Source organism: Myodes glareolus, chromosome X, assembly GCF_982192425.1.
Source record: "Myodes glareolus chromosome X, mMyoGla1.1, whole genome shotgun sequence".
In the NCBI taxonomy this organism is placed as follows: domain Eukaryota; kingdom Metazoa; phylum Chordata; class Mammalia; order Rodentia; family Cricetidae; genus Myodes; species Myodes glareolus.
This window is the reverse complement of record NC_142053.1, coordinates 94226157-94246872: the sequence shown is the minus strand read 5'-3', so window position 1 is coordinate 94246872 and position 20716 is coordinate 94226157.

Genomic DNA, 20716 nt, shown 5'->3' with positions numbered 1-20716 from the left:
AGGATTCAAGGGAGGAACACATCTCTCTGCGAAGGGAAAATAGAATATTTTTGTGGATACATTGAGGTGGGTAGGGGTGGCAACAGGATAGATCAGGTGGGGGGATTAAGAATGAGAGTACTGGCAGAGACATCTGGAATGGGGGCATTTGAGGGACAAGGTAGAAACTTAGTTCAATAGATGATACCTAGAATCTATCCAAGTAATGGGAAATATGGAGTCTGAATCAGCCTTCTCCTATAATCAAGCAAGGCTTCCAGTGAAGGGACTGGGTCTCCAATCCAGCCACAAAGCCTTCAAACTACAATTTGTCCTACCTACTCAATGTATTAGGGGTAAAGGTAGAGCAGAAATTGTGGGAGTGGCCAATCAATGACTGGTCCAACTTCAGGTTCTTGCCATGAGAGGAGTGTCACCCCTGACATTGCCAGGAGGGGCACAAACCGGAAGCTGAATAGCTCAGAGACCTAGAATAGTACCAAACACAACTGGAGAGCAAAAGGTAATAAAATGATTCCTAATGATCTTCTGCTCTATGTGTAGACCAGAGGCTAGCACAATCTTCACCAGAAAGGCTCCATGAAACAGCTGATGAGAATAGATGCAGTGGCCCACAACCAAACATTAAGCAGAGCTCCAGGAATCCTGTGGAAGTGGAAAAGAGGATTGTAGAAGCCAGAGGGATCAATGACTTCACAAGAATACGGACCACAAAATCATCTAAGCAGGACTCACCTGGACCCACAGAGATTGAAGAGACGAGCAGTGTGTTTGCACGGGTCTGGCCTATGTCCTCTGCATGTGTGTTATGGTTGTGCAGCTTGGTGTTCTTGTGGGACTTCTAACAGTGAGAGAAGGGGTGGTGTCTGATTTTTTGGTCTGATTTTTGGACCCCTTTTCATCTTATTTGTTTGCCTTTATATGAGGGTATGTGCCTAGTCTTATTGGAACTTGCTGTTTCATGATTGATTGTTATCCTTGGGAGGCCTGCCATTTCCTGAAGAGACACTGAGAAGGAGTGGATCTGGGAGAAAGAACTGGTGAGGGAAGAAGCTGGAAAAAGGGGAGGGAGAGAACAGTGCAGTTGAGATATAATATATGAGAGAAGAATACAAAATATTAAAAGAAATTTAAAGTGTTATTCTCAATATTAATTGAAACGTATTCTATTATGCTTTTCTAACTTACAGATTTTAAATTAAGATTATATATATTTAAGTATGGGAAGTGTGTAACAGTGCTTTTAGTGCAAATACAAGGACTTCATTTTGAATCTCTGAAACTCACAAAAATGACAAAGCAACTCTGAATATCTATAACCTCGGGATCAACTCATAGAGACAGGAAGGTCATAGGAGCTTGCTGACTAGGTGTCCAGACTAGCTGAGTTGGCAAGTTTCCAGGGGGAATTGAAAGAACTAGTTTGAAAGAAATAGGAAGAGAGATGGAAGACAATTGATGTGCCTGAGGAACATGTACATTTACAAATGCATGTACCACACTCAGAAATACAACATATGCATTCACACATATAAATAAATGCTTAGTGTAACAAAGACATATAAATTATATAAGTAAATAATATCTTGTGTGTTTACAAAAAACTGGATTATTCTATACATATGACTTAACTGTTTTAAGTGTTGGTTATATTTTCTATACATAAGTTTTTAATCTACAAAAAAGCATGCCATAATGGCTCGTAATTTTTAAATTTACATTTATTTCATGGTGGAATATTCACTAGTGAAGAATTTAGTTTCAAGTAATAAATTCCATTCCTCATTTGTGCCTCATGATTTTGTATAAGTAGTGAGAATTTTATGTTATAGTCATTTGTTTCAGTGTATTTAATTTATGGTATGCTTAATTTTTTTACAGTTTTAATTTTTTTATTCTTGTTCTTTGGATCAACCTATACTAATGGAAATATAGAAGAGCAGATATATTGTTGGCAGTTTCTAGCCAGTCTGGAGTTTAGTATTGACTCCTTTATTGCCATGTGTTATTCTCTTCAGCAAGCCTTGCTTCTCTGCATTCTTCATTTTTGACGGTTTTTGCTTTCCAAAATTGAACTCCAATCTTAAAAATCAAACTTCTCATCAAGATACACAGAGTTTCATTTAATCTTCCTTCTCTCTCTTTCCTCATCAATAACCATGTCCCATTTCTATATAGACATTCAGGCATTACCTAATCACTTTCCGTTTTAAGATTACTCCTTGCTCTTGTAGATCTTCTTATCAAAATTCATAACTTTTTTTCTGTCTCAAACATCCTTTCTTCCTCTTTCTATTCTGATTGATTCTTACACATTCTCAACAATAACCTTAGGATTCACTAAGTCTGCAAAGCTCACCCTATCCCCGCTCCTGTCCAATTCTGGACTCATTTGTTTCTCTTGCAACTGTCTACAAAAGCATCTGTCATCCTGTTACCTTTGTATCTGACAGTTCCAAATATATTGCCTGAGTTTCCCTTACTCCACATGTTCTCATTATGGACCTCTTTTCTGTCAACTTGAACAAGGAAAACAGCTACTCAGTACTTATAAGTGTAACTAAGTATACAAAATATGTACATATACTCATTCATTTATAAATTATGTTTACAGTCAGATAACAGACATTGATAGAGCTAAATTTCTATGTAAAAATACAAAATACAATATTTAGTTATTTTTCTTGCCATATTTTTAACTATAAAAATAGTTGTTAATACTACAAAAATATTGTTTCTAGGCTATTTTACAAATATCATTTAGATAATAGTATTAATTTATATTTGAACCTATCAATACAAAAGTTATCTTAATTTGTATATTTAAAACCATTGTACTCTGGTATCTAAAATGTTCAGTCATCTTTCAGATGTTTGGTAGGTGCCTTGAGTCTGATAAAAGGAATTTAATTCTTTTAGAAGGTAAAATGGAAAAAGACTATTACCAATTTTTCAAAACACAGAAATCAGTACTTCACACTATATTCATTTGTATATCTAACAAACTCAGGTGTATCATCTGTTTCTGTTTAGAACTTAAAAGAGTACACAAAAGATGTTTAATAAATATTAGATAAATAAACTTTGTACTAGATTGTAAAAGGTAATGAAAAATATAATGTAAAAATATTTGAATTAAGAATAAAACAAAAGCTGTAATGGTGAGTCACATTTCTTATCCCGGACTCAGGAGGTTGCATCTGGATACCAAACATTTGAGGACATCACACAACACAGAACTTCTTTCTCAAAATAAAACAATGCAGGAAAACAAGAAATGAATCAGTCCCTCACAACTTGACCAAGAACATTACTCTGCATTTGTCCAGGGTTTAAACAGTTAGAATATACTATAGAATGTACAAGAAAACAGAAAACAAGCACTGTAATTTCATTTAAGCAATTTAATATATAACTGTAAAATATAACTGTAAAAATATCAGTCAACTCTAGATCAATTTAGCTATCTACATTTATGCTAAGATTTCTTATTAATTAGATCAGAAATTTATGTTCAAGTTATTTCCAGCTCTGACATATTGAGTTTGTAGGAGTTACATAATAAAAGCATGTTTATTAAATAAGCCGCATTCTGTAGTTACAAAGGAGAAACAATATACTTAAATAAGAATACCAAATGGAACAAGATAAATTAGCTATGTCTGTGAAGTTCATTTATGTGTCTTTCTTACATTCTAGAAAGCAGATACATTTTATTTTTATGCATCCTATTATTCCTTGTTATAAATGTACAAAAATAAAAATGGTCATTAAGTGAATAGTTCCTGACGATTTTGGAAACATTCGATAACATTGTGCAGTTCAGTACTTGTGTGCATTTGTTATTAATGATACTGAGTTCATATTCAGAACATATAACACAGAAAATTCCAACTGAAGTCTAGCAGAAACCACTAGTCTTCCTCTCTCTCTCCCTCCCTCTTATTTGCTTATCTTTGATTGCTTTTTTTCTGGATATTTGCTTTATTTATTTTCATTATTACTTTGTAATTTAATCAATAGATAAGGCATTCAATTAAGTGAAACATAAAAAGATAAGAAATTAATGGCTAATGTGATACATATTTTCATTATTTTTAATGGAATTAATCTTATATTTGAAAAATTCAGGAAAAGTAAATGTCAATTAAAATTTTGGAGGTTTGTAGGAAAGTTATTTTAGTATTATGTGGAAACCGGGCAACAGAAGTAGGTTTCTCTCAGTGAAGGAAGGTATATTATACAAGAGTAACCCTTGATTTTAAGTGTCATTTGGTAGTATGATAAACATCTGTAAGCAGTCAGGGTCATGAAGGGAAAAAGAATGGGAGTAGGGCAATAGGAATCAACATGAAAGAATAGAAATATAGTTGGAAGCCTTACAATGCTTTAGTATATAGGAATTAAGATATAGCTCATGGGGAATTAGAGTCTGATGATAAACTGATGAGCTAGCATGGTCAGATCCATTACAAGAATGGGAATTACTGTTTGAAAAATCTATCATCATTATCATTAGAAACATTGATACTTGGGCACAGAGTCTTCTTTGGAGTTAATGTTTCTTTGTTTTTGAAAAAAAGAGTCATGTCAAGTAGACATCAGTGTACCCCCAAACTTGTAATGACTGTCTCCAAGGTGTGAGGTGTACCATTGCAGAAAGAGAGAGCAAGTAGAAACTTTAAGTTCCCAAATACGTGGTTTTTTTTCATAATACATTACTGGAGCATGAATTCGTAAAAACATGTCATCTTAATTGCAGTTGTAACTCGAATAGCTTAAGTTATCAAGAAAACTGATAATAGTCCTTGTTCACTTTTAACAATCACATATAACAGGAGAATGAAAAGATACATTTTGAAAATCTAATTGGTTGTCTTTGGTTAAAAATAGGTGAGATAATTAGCAAAACAAGAACAGATCTTTTTAAAATTATTTCTACTTTTTTGATATTATAATTACATCATTTCTCTTATCTTGTCCCTCAGTACAAACCCTCCCATATATGCCTCCCTGCTTTTTTTCATCAAATTCATAGCCTTCTTTTTAGATCGTTATTACATTAATATATGTATACATACTTGTATATATTCTTCAGTACATAAATACAACCTGCTCAGTCTGTATAAGCTTGCTTGTATCTTTATTTTTCTGGGTGACCATGAGAAATTTAAAACCAGTTATGTGCTCTTCCCTGGATAAAAGTATTTCCCCCACTCTCAGAACTCATCAGTTACTTGTAACACATAGTGTAAGGTTTCACCTCATAAGTTTTTTGTGGTCCACTTTGCCATGTTTATTAGAGTTGTTCTTATTTGGCACATGTTTAGGATATTGTGTTTCTGAGACTTTCTGACATTCCTATGAAACACAATTCCACAGAAAACTCCCTTACCCTCTGGTTCTTACAGTTTCCTTGCCCCCCCTTCATCAATGGACTTTTGATTATTGTAACATGGAGGGGGCCTGCTTATCGGGGTTTTCTGTCTTGCCAGGTTCCCCCAGCTGTTTAGTCCAAAAGAAAGTGACACAGAGATCTCTATAAATTATAAAGCTGATTGGCCCATTAGGTCAGGCTACTTATTAGATCTTATGACTTATATTAACCCATTATTCTGATCTATTTTAGCCACATGGCTTGGTACCATTTTAGCTGGCAGACCACATCATGCTTCTTTGGTGGTCTAGGCAGGAGCGGGAGGAATCAACTTCCTCTTCCCCATAATTCTCTTGTTCTCATTGTATCATTTCTACTTTCTGTCTGATTTTCCCACCTACACCTCCTGCCTGGCCAATCAATGTCTATTTAAAACATGATTGGCAGAATAGAGGCATTTCTCCTACACCAGATTATTGTGCAGTTGTGTGTTTTAAAGGCTGGCTTTCTTGAATAAACAAAATTTTCTGAGGAAATTCTAAGTTAATGTATCACTATAGAAAGCACTAGTTTATACAGGACAAAATCCAAAAGTCCTAGAATAAAATAATGTTTCATGACTTGATAAAATAAAAACATAGAGTGAATACATACAAGGTTATAGTGGTTAACTTTGTGTGTGTGTGTGTGTGTGTGTGTGTGTGTGTGTGTGTGTGTGTGTGTGTATGTAGGTGCTATCATTCCACAGGAAGCATGTGAATGTCAGAGGACAAAATCATATTGCAGGAGTACATTCACCCTTTACCATGTATGACTCAGGGGTCAAACATTGGTTGTCTGTTTTGCTGAGCCATTTCACCAGCCATCTTTCATATGATTTATTTATGGTCATTAACAATATTGCATTGGGTATTCAACTACATGAGTAGTAATCACTGCTACTATGTCTTTTCACTTCTAAAGACTTTAGCGAAATTCACTAGCTTTCCCAGGTGTATAAGCTCTGGATCTATACTCACTTTCATTCTTCTGGCGGTTCTAATCTATAAACTAAAGACTGTATCATATCATTGTCTTTAAAATAAAATGTTATATGATAGTCAGTGAACTGGTATGATTTTATTTAATCAGGTAGCAACATGGGAAAATTGTGCATGCAAGGAACAAGGAAAATAGCAGAGGATTCAGAACCCTGAAAGGTTTTTGAGAAACAGTTTTATACTGAGCATGTTGATGTGTCTGATGGTAATTGGAGAAATTTCATAGGAGTTATGCGGGCAATGAAACATAAAATAAGGCATTATTTGTGTGATTCAATTTAATGTAAAACAGTGTTTATGACAGTTTCAGATGTTTGCAAGCATTGTGTCCTGGTTAGAAGTCCAAAGGCCTTTGAAAATTTGAATTTTCATTCTTAATAAAGAGCATAAATGAAAATGATAATGTTGCAGTTTTAAGTAGACTAAGTTTTGGATTATTTTATAATTATGACACTATCATGTCCTCTTAGAAAAGTATCAACAACTTTTTAGGCCAGTAAAGTTAGCAGACTGGCTTAGAGCAAATGTAGCATTTGATTTTCCACTGTGACAGCAAATAAGTTAGTTTTTGAAAGAGAAGCATTGATAAAGAAAAATAAGTTGGTAGAGAAGTTTAAGAAACCATCCTTGCATTCAGTGCTCTTCTGTATTTGTCTACTGTGTTGTCATGTCTGTAGCCCTCTCCATTAATATAAATTCAAGGAGATGAATTGATAACATCAGTGATGATTCTTGTGCTGTGTTTGTTATCAGATATAAACCCTTCTCAAGAGAACAGTGCAGTTCTTTGTTACTTGGATTCAGTTTCTTACTAATTGATTTTTATCCCAGAGCTTAAATAACTGGACAACAGACAGAAAGTGAAATGGAAAGGAGAATGCTGGAGATTTTATTTCTATTTGGGATTTTTTTCCCTTACTTTTATCTCTTCCCACACCCTTCCAGTGGGGGTGGTGTGTTTTGCATTATCTTTTGATTTGTTGAGGTGTGCCTAATGTGACCTGCTTTGGCTTAAATACTGAGTAGTCTCTGTGATGTATGATGCTTCTATCATTGTCATAAAAATGTTTTTGAGTCAATTTGTAAATTCAACCTAGGTGAGAGATGAATTGAGCAGAGATTGTGCAGCCCAGTCCAAGAAAGATAAGGTGATGGCCAACTTACTCACTTACATAATTCAATGTACTATGTTTTTCATAAATAACATTTTGTGTTTTGTGCAACTTGCAATAGAATAAGTAACTGACACAGTGAGACTTGATAAAAATCATCCTGAGTTTTCTATTTTTTCTACTTCTTTCTTTTTCTTGCTAAGATTTCTGGGAACTCACTGAGGCAGTATAATGTAGACATTCTTCTGCTAAAGATATTCTATGATTCTCAGGACCAAGTAAATTAGCCACCATTATTTTTCCCTTGCTATTTATCAAATTAATACTTTATAGCCTGTGGACTTTATTTTTCAGCAGCTCACATCTTTCATGATGAAAATAATCTTTTAAACAAAACAAACTGGGGATTTCCTTATTTGCCTTTGCTCTAGTTTCTTAATATATCACTATAATTTAAATAATCTTTTATTACAGATTGCCTGTTAAAATCATAGATCCTTGAGTTTCAAGGATCACATTTAGATACATGATGCATTTGGAGTTAGTTTTGTGCAGTGTAACAGATACACATCTAATTTCATTATTCTACATGTGGATATCCAGTTTCTCCAGAGCAATTTATTGAAGATAATGTCTTTTCTCTAGAATATGTTTCTACAACTTTGTTGAACATTATATGGCTAAATTCATTTGTACTCCTGTTTAGATCTTTGATTCTGATTTGGCCATGTGTCTACATATAAGTTTTCCATGAGTACCAAATTGCTTTTATTGCTATAGCTCTTTCATAAATCTTAAGATCTGGAAAGGGAATGCCTCCAGAATTGTTCTTTTTGCTCAGTATTGTTTTGCTTAAATGAGTTCATTTGTGATTTCATTTCCCATAGTATTCTGTTCTACTTCTGTGAAGAATTAGGTGGGGAAAATGATTGAGAATGCACTGAATCTGTAAATTTTGTAAAGTTGCCATTTTCATAACACTAATTCTTTTCCTGTTTGTTTCTTGTTTGTTTTTTTTTATTTTCTGCTTTTTTTGTGACAGGGTTTCTCTGTGTAGCTTTGGAGCCCACATGGAACTCACTGTAAACCAGGTTAGCCTTGAACTCACAGAGATCCACCAATCTCTCTCCCCTGAGTGCTGGGATTAAAGATATGCTGTGACCACCACTGACTGCCTTTACAAAAGTAATTTTACAAATCCATATACATAGGATATCTTTCTATTTACTAATGTCCTTCTTTATCTCTTTCTTTAGAAGTCAAAAGTTTTTATTATAGAGGTACTTCACTTTCTTTGTGAGGTTTATTCCTATGTATTTTTTGAAGGCTATTGTGAATGTCCATGATCTCTTTCTTGGTATGCTTGTTGTTGGTTTACTTTTGATTTGTGCAAATTGATTCTATATCCTTTCATATTACTCAATTTGTTCATTTCTAAGAATTTTCAGGCATAATTTTTGGAATCTCTTAGGTACACTCTTGTACCATCTGCAATAATAATATTTTGACCTATTTTCAATATGTATACTTTTTTATTTCCTCTGACCTTAAAGTTACAATTAGTGCTTTGAGTACAATATTGAAAAGGAATGAATATAATAGATAGCACTGTCTCATTCCTGACTTTTTAAGGATTGTTTCAAGTGGAAATCCTATGGGTTTATCATATATGATGTTTTGTAACATTGAAGAGTATTCCCTATAGCACTACTTCTCCTTAAACTTCTATCAGGAAGACATATTGGATTTTTGTCAAAGTCTCTTTTGCATATATTGAGATTATCATGTGATTTTTAAATTTAAGTCCATTTATATGGTTGATTACATTTATTGACTTATATACATTGAACCATCCCTTTATCTCAGGGATAAGGCCAACTTGGACATGGTAGTTAGTGATTTTTATGTGTGTCTAGATTCAATATGCAGCTCTTTCTTTCTTTGTGTTAGTTGGAATTAGGGTCTGTCATACTTATTTCTTTTCTCAAAAACTGACTCTTAAATTAATTGGTATATTTTATTATTTTCATTGTCTCCATTTTGCTATTTTTCTGCTCTTATTTTTATCATGTATCACCATCAACAGTGTTTCAATTTGTGTTGCTCCTGTTTTCTCAAATTTTTGAACTGCAATTATATGTCATTAATCTTTTATGCATTTTTTTCATTTTTATGTATGTGTAAAGCTATATATTTCACTCCTACAATTGTTTTCAATGTGTCCCAGAAGTTTTGCTGTGCTTTCATTTTCATTTCACTCCAGAAAAGTTGTATTACTTTTTTGAACCATTAAATATTCAGTAATGAGTTGTTTAATCTCTACAAGCTTGTATATTCACTAGAGACAGAGTTATTGGCTACTAATTTTAAGTTTTATTACATTGTGTTCAGATGGGATACATGGAATTAATTCACCCTTTTTGAATTTATAAGGATTTGCTTTGTGTCTCAGACGTGGTCTATTTTAGAGAAGCTTTCATGTGCAGATAAGTAGAATGTACATTACTTTCTTCAGTATTTTGGTAGAATATTCTGTAGACATCTGTTAAGTCTATGCACTTTTAAGGTGGTTTTTCTATGTATATTTTTTTGGTCTGGATGGTCTGTCTATTGGAGAAAGTGGGCATTGAAATAACCTACTATGGATGGTTTAGTATTAGTCTATATTGTGAAATCTAGTAGTATATATTTTATGAAATTGGCTCCACCAGAGATTTATCTGTATATGTTTAGGACAATAGTGTCTCCTTGGTTACTCCCATGACTATAATGGTTTATCCTTCTTTATCTCTTCTAATTAGTTTTAGTGTGAAATCTATATTGTTGTATATTAGGATAGGAACATCTTTTCTAAGTGAAGACTGTTCATTTGTTTCCCAGCTGTCCAGACCAAAATAATCACACAGAAATTATAATAATTACAACACTGTTTGAAGCTCAGTCTTTTTATTAACTAACTATTACACCTTAAAAACCCATTTCTATTTGTCTGTGTATCACCATGAGGCTGTGGTCTACTGCTAAGGTTCTGGCATCTCTGTCCCTCTGTCCTTTGTCAGCTACATGACACCTAATTAATTCTGCCTTCTCTCTCTATCTCTCTCTCTCTCCACACACAGACATACAGACACACACACAGACACACACACACACACACACATATATATATGTATATATTTGGGTGAAGTTTGGATGATGTATACATGTATGTATGTATATCTTTTGACCTGGTTATTCCACCTTGCTATAGATGAAAACAGCGTTATTTATTCATTAACCAGTAAAGGTAACACTTATACAGAAGGACATCCCACATCAGGCACATGCTTGCTTCCTTGTTCCAGTTTACTGGAGTATTTTTGTCCACATCTTTATTTTAATGGGTCCCTTTTTAAAGCTAAAAAACAGTAGACCGATAGATTTTGTTACTTGATCAATTCAGTGAACATGTCTCTTTCCATCAGAGAATTGACAACAATCAAAGTTTATAATGAAAATTTTTATTGACTGCAATCATTATGATGTTGATACTTGGTATTATTGTTTGTATTCTCAGTGGTACTTTGTGTTTTAGTAACTATGACTGGCACAATCTCTTGGCTCCACTTATTCCCCCACTTCACCCAAAATATTGATTTCTATATTGTCTGTAGACATTATTAGTTGTATATAAATTGTTTTAGACTGTTTATACTGTGTAAAGTTATTTTATTCACCATCTATGGTGAAAAATTTTGTTATTTATATTAGTCTAGTTTGGCTATCATGGCATTTTTGGACTTGAAATGCATTGTTCTTGGTTCTTCTGACTTCAAGGTTTCTATTGAGAAATCGCTTTTTATTCTAATGGATTTTGTTTCATGTGATGTGTGTTTTCTCTCTTGTAGCTTTCAATACACTTACTTTGTTCTGTATATGTAGTAATTTAACTATGGTGTACTGTCACTGCTATAGAGGCTGTGAGACTTGGGGAAATGGAGCTGATAAAAGATGCATACTACAGTCTTGTCCAATATCCAATGTATTCAGAGTATCTGCCAATTTATACTTTGAGGATTAAGAAAAATAATATGAGTACAGTTCTCACGAATTCTGGCTATATACAATCAAAGGACAAACCACACATGTTAAAAGCCATGTTTTTCCATAGCAGCGTATAAAGAATAGTTTAAAGGATTAATTGAATAACAACTTTAAACAATACTGAGCAATCTGAAGTAAATTCATTCCTATCCACTACACCTGGGAGGAGCATGAAAGCACAATCTAAGAACAATTCCAAGTTTTAAAAAATTTTAGACAACAAGACTCTTGATTCTTGTCCTGTTTTCTTGGAATATTTTTGCAAGTACTCAAATTTTTCTTCACATGATTATATTCTTATACCATTTCCTGACAATATAAAACTGAAGTTTTCTTTTATGACCTTATCCTTTTTTACTTTCTGTGTGCTGCTTGTACCTATATGATTATTTCTTACCTTAATTTGGTGCAATTTTATTCTATGATCTTGTTGAATATCTGATATATACCAATGACCTTGGATTCTTATCCCTTCTCTATTCCTATAATGAATATTTGATATTTTTGTGGTATGCCACATTTATAGCATGTTAAATCCGATATTTTAAAAATATTTTCATATACTTGTTTATTCTCACTAGATCTTCTATTTTGTCTTAAATTCTTGATATGCTCCCTCGACATCAGTAATTCTACTTGCAAAGCTTTCATTTGAGTTTTAGTTGGATTACTGGGTTTTTCAAATATATGCTCATTTCAGCTTGAGTCCTGTTTAATGTTCTGAAATCTTCATTAAATTCCAGTTTCAAATCTTGAATTGTTTTTTTTCATTTCCATCAGCTTTATGTTTGTATTTTCTTGAGCCTCATTCAGACATTTACATTAAGTTATTTCTTTTTAAGTTCTTTGAGTTCTTTCTTTGTATATTCTTTAAATATGATTTTTTGATGAACTTAGTCATTGTGTCTAAATTCTGTCTCCTGGGGTTCTTTTTGGTATTCACATAGGAAAACATTTCTACATGACTGGTAGCATTTGGAGGTGGCAGGGAAGATATTGCCTTGATCTTTATAATTATTTAATTTTTCCAATCATATCTAGGCATTTGGATTCTTTGTTAGTTTTTTGTCTGATATAGACAGAAAAAATTGTAGCAGAAGAAAGAATATGTGGTATGGATCCTATTGGGTCTAGAGATTAAATATGGTTTACAAGAAATGAAGACAAGTAGACATAAGGATTTAGGATGGTATGCAAAGGCTAGATGTGGTAGCTTGGGAAGGGTGTTTGAAGAAGGAGTGCAATACTTAGCTTAAGAGAGAGAAACAAACATAATTTTATTGGACCAATTACTTTGAATGCACCATGACTGTCTCAGAAACTTTTAAAATATCAGTTAAAAGTTTTCAGGACCAGTAATACAATTGACAAAACTTGTGTTGGGGGACTGAATACTATAAATATTTTTCCTAGAGAATGACAGTATGCCCCCAAAAAATAAAATACAGGAAAAATAAAATGTAATGGGTGGGAGGACTAAGAAAAAATGGCATTTAAACAACAAACAATCCAATGTTTGGGTGAAGGCTCATTATCCCAACCCTCTAGATGTTCAGGCATAAAAATCATGAGTTCAAAATCAACATAAGTATATACTAAAAACCTTTCTCCAACAAGTAAATAAGGAAAGGAAGGTAGGTGATATGAAGGAAGGAACAGGAAGATTTAGTAATGACTTCATGTTTCTCTTGATTATCCATGACTTAAAATCAAAGGTTGTTTATGTCTGTTTTCTGAACTAACATTGGAAGGATAATCATAATTCATAGATATAATAAATACTCTAGGAACATGAGATATCATTTTATTCTAGGGTAAAAGGAGCACACAGAACAACAATAATTATTTTTTAAAAGTCATAGATTTTAAAGAAAATCGAGTATATAGAAGTGTTAAAAAGGAAGAGAAACATGACATAATTATGTTACAATATCAAACAATAAAATTAATAGATTTTAAAGAATAAGCTGGTCTTTATGAGAAAGTGTCTTGATTTTCCTGTGCTCAGGATCACTTCTTTTTAAACAACCCATTGCTGTTTAAATTGTAAGTTAAACCCTTCTTTAAATTGCCCCATAAGAACTCAGTTTCATGGAACATAAATAATGATTCTCTTTTTATTGTTATTTCCACTAATAATAAATTTATCTGATTCTGACCTATGAAATTTGCATTTTATGCCAGCATCCATGAAACTGTTTCATGGTCAATTGTTAAAGTAAGATACAATTTCCAATGTCCTTGGTTGCCCCCTGCAATTTGAAGGGAATATTCTCTCATTAAAGACACCACATTCTTCAGACACAGAACATCAAGGAATTGATCCAGAATTTACCTGGACATCTTTTCCATTAGAATAACTTTCATAGTATCTAAAGTTTCTATGTAAGTTGCAACAGGGGAAAAAATTCATATATATATATATATATATATATATATATATATATATGTAATGACTATGACTACCAACAATGACAAGCCAAGCAAGGAATTACCAAGGATGCAAAAGTGTATTTTTTTAAAGTAAATTTTATTAAATTATAAAAGTTTCCATTTCCGCCCCTCTTCCCAACACCCTCCCACTCCCCCCACTCCCTCTCCTCCTCCCTCTTCATCCCTTAGGGCAGTCAGGGTTTCCTGCTCTGTGGGAAGTTCAAGTTCCTCCCCCCTCCCTCCAGGTCCAGGAAGGTGAGTATCCAAACAAACTGGATCCCCAAAATCCAGTATTTGCAGAGGAAACAGGTCCCAGTATCATAGTCAATGGCTTTTCAGAAAGACTTCGGGCCAGCCACATTCAGAGAATCCGGCCAAATTCCGAGAATCTGGTTAGATCACGTCCTCATTCAGTCCCAGTCCAACTGGCCTAGGTAAACTCTCATTAGATCCGTTATCTTGAGGGTAACCAACAATTATTCAACTAGACTTAAGTCCTGCCAAATGGGAGTGAATTCATGCCTTATAATGTAAAACTAGCAAAGTATCTGTGATTGTAGGTGTCATACACCCTAGAAGAGAACCTACTCTTACTGTTTTCAAAAACAGTAATTTTAAATACTTGTATACTTTAACATAACTGTAACTTCCCCCAACTCTTCATCAAAGATGCTTCTTTTTTTGCAACAAATGGATACTATAACAGAGATTCATAACTGATCAAAATACAGAAAAAAAGCTGTTCATGGAATGCCTAGCACTAATTGCTACAACCACAAAACAATCCCACACCTAATATTCAGTGAATCTTGTGAAAGAGAGTGTAGAAACACTGTATGAGTCAGAGAACCAAACTCTGAGATGTAGGATAGTATCTTCTACAAGATAATCTCATATTATAGATAAGATGCAAACAAAAGAAAACATTATAGACAACAAAGGCAAGGAGGTTTCTATAATAGCAAAGGTAGAATACCAACAATTAAAGTAATAAAATATAGGAAAATTAATACTCTTCCTTGCAAATCCTTGAGCTGACAGCACCCACATCAAGAAAGAGAATCACTGGTAACTTAGAAATTCTCTACATGTGCTTTTCTTCACCATGGGATAACTACTATCAAGACATCTGACTGTACATCAGTTCAAATATGCTTTAATACAGGTGGCATCACATAACACAGGATTTGGGTCAAAATATTTTCCTTGATCTTTGTTTCATAAAATTGATCCAAAATCACTGAGTATAGTGAAAAGTTATTAACTGTTTTTTAGTACTCTACTAGATAAACATATTAGGATATGTTTATTCTTTCTAATATCCACGTGCATTTGAGCTCTCCATTTTCAGCTAATATGGACGACTTAGCTGTGATCAATTTAGAACAAATCATTTAGTGAACACACTTCTGTTTGCCTTCTGTATGAGAATAGGCATTTAAACTCATCCTAAAGATATGTTTGAAGTGGAAAGCTAGAGTCCTTTAGTTTTCCCAAAGTAAACAACATTTTTTTAAAATTCCCATTGACAGTCAAAGGTCATTTTCGTTATTTTCTACATCAATGTTAATATTTGATATTGTATGTCCTTTTTGTATTTCTGCTATTCCTATACTTTTATTAAATAATCATTAACTTGAAATACAATTACATATTTCTATTAAATAACCTGGCAGAAACCTGGGACTTAATGAACACATATGCTGGTTATAATCTGCATAGATAAATATTAATGTTAAATAAAGCTAAAAATAGCCAACAGTGTGGTGGTGGCACATGCCTTTAATCCCAACACTCATGAGCCAGAGGCAGGCAGAGTTCTGTTAGTTCAAGGCAAGCCTGGACTACAAAGTGAGTTTCAGGACAGTCAAGGCTACACAGAGAATCACTGCCTGAAAACAAAGAAAGAATGGGCACCAAGAAGGTTGTAATTGGGCCAAATTAAAATGCCCTGAAAGCCTTTCCAAAGGCACAGGTAGAATAAATGACAGAATCACAAGTCATACAGTGAAAGCAAAATTGTAAAACCATGAAAGCACAAGAAAGTTTGGGAAAATTCAATAATGGAGGGTATTCTATGTGCATTGATATGCTATGAAAAGTATTTGTCCTTTGTGTGATACTATATATATATATATATATAACATATATGTGATGTTTTCTTCATAAGTGAAGTAAAGTGAAGTCAGATGGACTGTCTCTTACAAAATAGGTAATATAAATCATATTAGCTGTTAAGTCTTCAGTATCTTCTCAGAAAAAAGGGAATATTAATATAGGATTATTGTATTTAAATTAGTTTTTGTAAAATACGCAAAATACTCAACATATTGAAGCTATTCTGTGCACATCAGGGAGCTAACTGTCGTGAGGAACATGAAGCACAAAACAGATTTTATTCACAACGATATTTTAAAACCTCTCAGAAAACAAAAATGTTTAAAGGACAAAGGGGATAGATACCCATTAACCTACTCATTTTTAATATAATGACTAAAAATAGTAAAAGTTTTTGCACCAATAATTCCATTTCCAAAATTTGGACTCCCACTACAAGGTCAAAAAGAAAAAAAAGTGAAATCATGGTGAGCACTGACCTCAAATATTTAAACAACTCAATTTACCAATGTTATATTCCCAGGACCCTTTTGGTCTGATTAGGAACACTTTCGAGTATTAACTCACTGTTTCAACTTGATTACCTCCAGCTAAACAAGGTTTCCACAAGTGCTTTAAACATCTACATCTTTCAGGAAACAGATTAAAGTTAATGCCAATTTCATTAAAAAGAACGATCTTCGTTAAGTTAATGGAAACTATTAAAATATTTAAAATTAATAGATATAGGACATCTTTAAAAATTAATAAATTGATAGCCTGATAGTCTATATATCACTTTGGGAAAAATCTCAAAACTGTAGACATCTTAAAAATAACCGAATGCACTCTCCTATAAACCTAACTGACAAAACACAAGAGGTTATATTTTTATTTAGACTATACTGCTGATGTTCTAGTCTCAAACATAACTACTGCAAATGAAACCTGTAACATTCTGATATTTAATAATTTCATTTTTTTAGAAACCATCAATAGAGAAAAAACTTTTTTATAAAAAATCAGCTTCAAGATATTGAAGAACCATGTTGAAAGAACTAGGAAAATAAGAATATAGAATGTAAATAGCAACCAGGACATTATAAACTGAACCACACACAAAGTAATAGAATTTTGTTTCAGAAATACTGTTCTGTTTTTGCTTGGGTTTTGTTTTATTTTACTTAGTTCATACTATTGTCTTTTTTTCTATGCACACTGACCAGTTGTGAATGTCTGTGCTGCTTGCCTTCTTCTGGAAGAATAAGCTGTGATAAGGGCTGAGCAATGCACTCATCTGAAAATTTCACGATTTTATTTTTCTTAGCAACTGAGTATTTCATTATGTAATAAAAATGTGCTTTTTATTCATCTTAAGTTTCAGTAATTAAATACAGGGCATCAGGATTGGAGTATTGACTTGTACTAAAATTATTTTCTTCAGCTGATGTTATCACTTAGGAGGACTTGAGTTTAAGGACTGTAAATTAGCAACAGCATTTCAACACCAAGGACAATGAGTCCTTTATTACTGACAAAAGTTTTTATTCTGCCCTTTGGTCTCCCTCCCTCCCATTCCATCCTGACTCTTTCCCCTTTGTATCTTATTAGGAAACAATCCCCATGGGAGGCCTTACTCTTTTTGAGGATTAGACAGATGAGAGGGAAGAGTGGGAATGGGGAGAAGGAAAGGGAGGGGAAATTATGTTTGGTATGTAAAATGAATTAAAATATTAAAAAGAAAACAGGTTTCTTAGGGAAAATGATAAAATAATATAAAACAAAATCAAACATATCAGAATAGGACAAAACAAACAAACAGAAAGGAAAAGAGTCATAGGAAAGGCACAAGAAACATATACAGATGCAAAGGCCCGCTCATTCATGCACTCACGTATCCCATATAAACACTAAACTGGAAGCTGTATATTATATGCAAAGGGTTTGCTGTTATGATTTATGGTGCAAGTTGTATATATATTAAGGTCCTAACATGACATTATGAAATATAGAATTGCCAAAGATTCTGTTAAATTGATTTTCTGTTTGCTGTCTACTGCTGGGCATGCTGTTTGTTTTGGTGTTTGTTTTTTGGTTTTAATCAATGTTTGAGTGGAAGCATCACTCCAGCCCCTGGCACCCATATACCCAAAGAGTCTGGAGTGTTCAGTTGAAGGCTCCACCTTAAGCCCCCACCCCTGGGAGTTGCCTCAGTCCAGACTTCACCCCTGAGAAAGCCTGCCAAAGAATGACCCCTGCACAGACATGCACAAGACCACTCCCACAGGGTATTTAAATTAACTCCAGAGTAAACACACACACACACACACACACACACACACACACACACACACATGGTTTTCTGGTCTTTCTTTCTTGTCTCCTCTCTGGGGGCTGGAAAGCCATCTGGGAACATTTGTATCCATTAAATAAACCTGGGCTTTTTCTAATTTTGTTTGATTTGGTCCTATTTGGATTATTGCTGGTTATGATATAGCTGCCCTCACTCCCCCTGACCAACAGCAGAACTTCCTTGTGGTCTGTAATTGACAAGGATGTTTGTGGGTTTTGTCTCTGATGTTTTTTCCCACAGAAGCAGTAGAGGTATAAAAGGCTATAACTCAGGGCAAAATAAAGGTTGCTGTTCTTCAACCTGAAAAGAAACCTCCATGTCTCAATCCTGGCAGTCTGCCCCCCACACACCCCATGGCCACCAGTCTAGGCATCCAGTCTATGCTGGCATGGCATTTGCATTGACTGAGTAGCTTATTGATTGCAGAAACTTTTCAGTTAATATTATCTGTGTTATTAATTTTCATTTTTATCTTTTTTTATTATTTCTTTTTCAGTTTTCCTTGGAGTTAAGCACTACAAGGGTGAGAAGCAGGCACAGAAAGCCTGGGAGGTGAGTAAAACTGGTGTATATGATGTGAAATTCCCAAAGAATCAATAAAAAATTATATTAAGCAAACAAAGAGGCAAAGAGAGTACAAGGTACACACAGGCACACACTGGGTAGTTCCTGCTGTAGGGCCCAGACATGACAGGCTCAATAGAGACCACCCAAGCACCACCATGGAACAGACCATGACAGGGGAAATACCTAATATACCAACCATTATAGATAGAATCTCCTACTGTCCCTCAGCCTAGCACACTATCATACCCTATCAACAAGAAATCCCTAGACAAATGTCAACCAATCAGGGATCCTGAACCTTAGATATCCCCTCATCCTAAACTCTGCTATGATAAAAACTTCACCCCATCTGGGCTTCTGGATGTCCAATCTCACTGCTATGTAGGATGGACTGAGTTCATATTAAAATATGATCCTTCTTTAAGGATAGAAATTGATAGAGATAGAACTTTAATAAAAAGCATAAATACTATTATATCTTGTATCAAATACATGGGCTCCATTATTTCTTTATACTATGCAGTCATGTGATCTAAAAGTACAAAAGAACTGACTAAAATGATAACTTGCCTAACAAATATCTATTTCCAAAATAAAGTGAACTGAAAATATCACAAGACGTACTGTATGTTCACATTAAGCAGTCTTTGAGAAACATGGAACCAGTTTTGCTTTGCTGTATTAGAAGAAGGCCAAGCACAAGAGGCTGTGAATAAACACTGTAAATATTTACATTAATTCAAGTCCAAATAAGTCAAAGCTAAGTTTTTCTTATATTCAGAAGAACCCAGGAATTTTAAGACTTCAGTATAGTCTATCATTATAGAGAGAGCTGGTATGAAAGTTAAGAAGAGTTTTTATGGAAGATCTTAGTATGAAATAAAGACTGCCAACTGATCAGTACTTAAAAGGAATTTGTTTCAATATATATATATATATATATATATATATATATATGACTAAGTAAACAGGAAATTATCTTGTCACCAATAGTGACCTAGAGAGAATTGTTTCTTAATGGGCTTATTCTCAGAACACATTGCATGATATTGCCACATTCAATTATGTATGTATTCAGTATATAAAAAAATTAAGTGAATTGGAAAACAGCATATCATAAGCAAAATTTAGAAGATACCCAAAATTAAATATCAGAAAATGAAAGACATAACACAAAAGATTAATCATTTAACTACATTTAAATGAGTGTAACAATGAAAAATAAATAATTACAAATATTTAAAGATTATGTTCAGGACAATGTAAAGTCAAGATAATGAACTAGAGCTTTAATTGGCAGATTAATGCATAAAGAAAATATGGTACACATATAAAATGTAAAAAGATGAAAATCTTGTCATTTGTGACAAGATTCCTAAGGCTGCCATAACAAATTTAGATGGCCTTAGTTGGTCATCATTGCATATACCAGAACTCTCAGCACTCAGGAAGCTGAGACAGGAGTATAAGTTTCAGGTATGCCTGAATAAAAGGCTAGCCAGCACATGCTAACAGCGGCAACCTTTCTGAAAATAAATCAAAGCAAAACAAAAATTACAATAAGCTGAGTGCCTTAAAACATTGTTACCTCAAATTTCTAGAGGCCAATCCAAAATAAAAGTTTTGGTATCACTGTTTTCCCTTCAACAGCTCA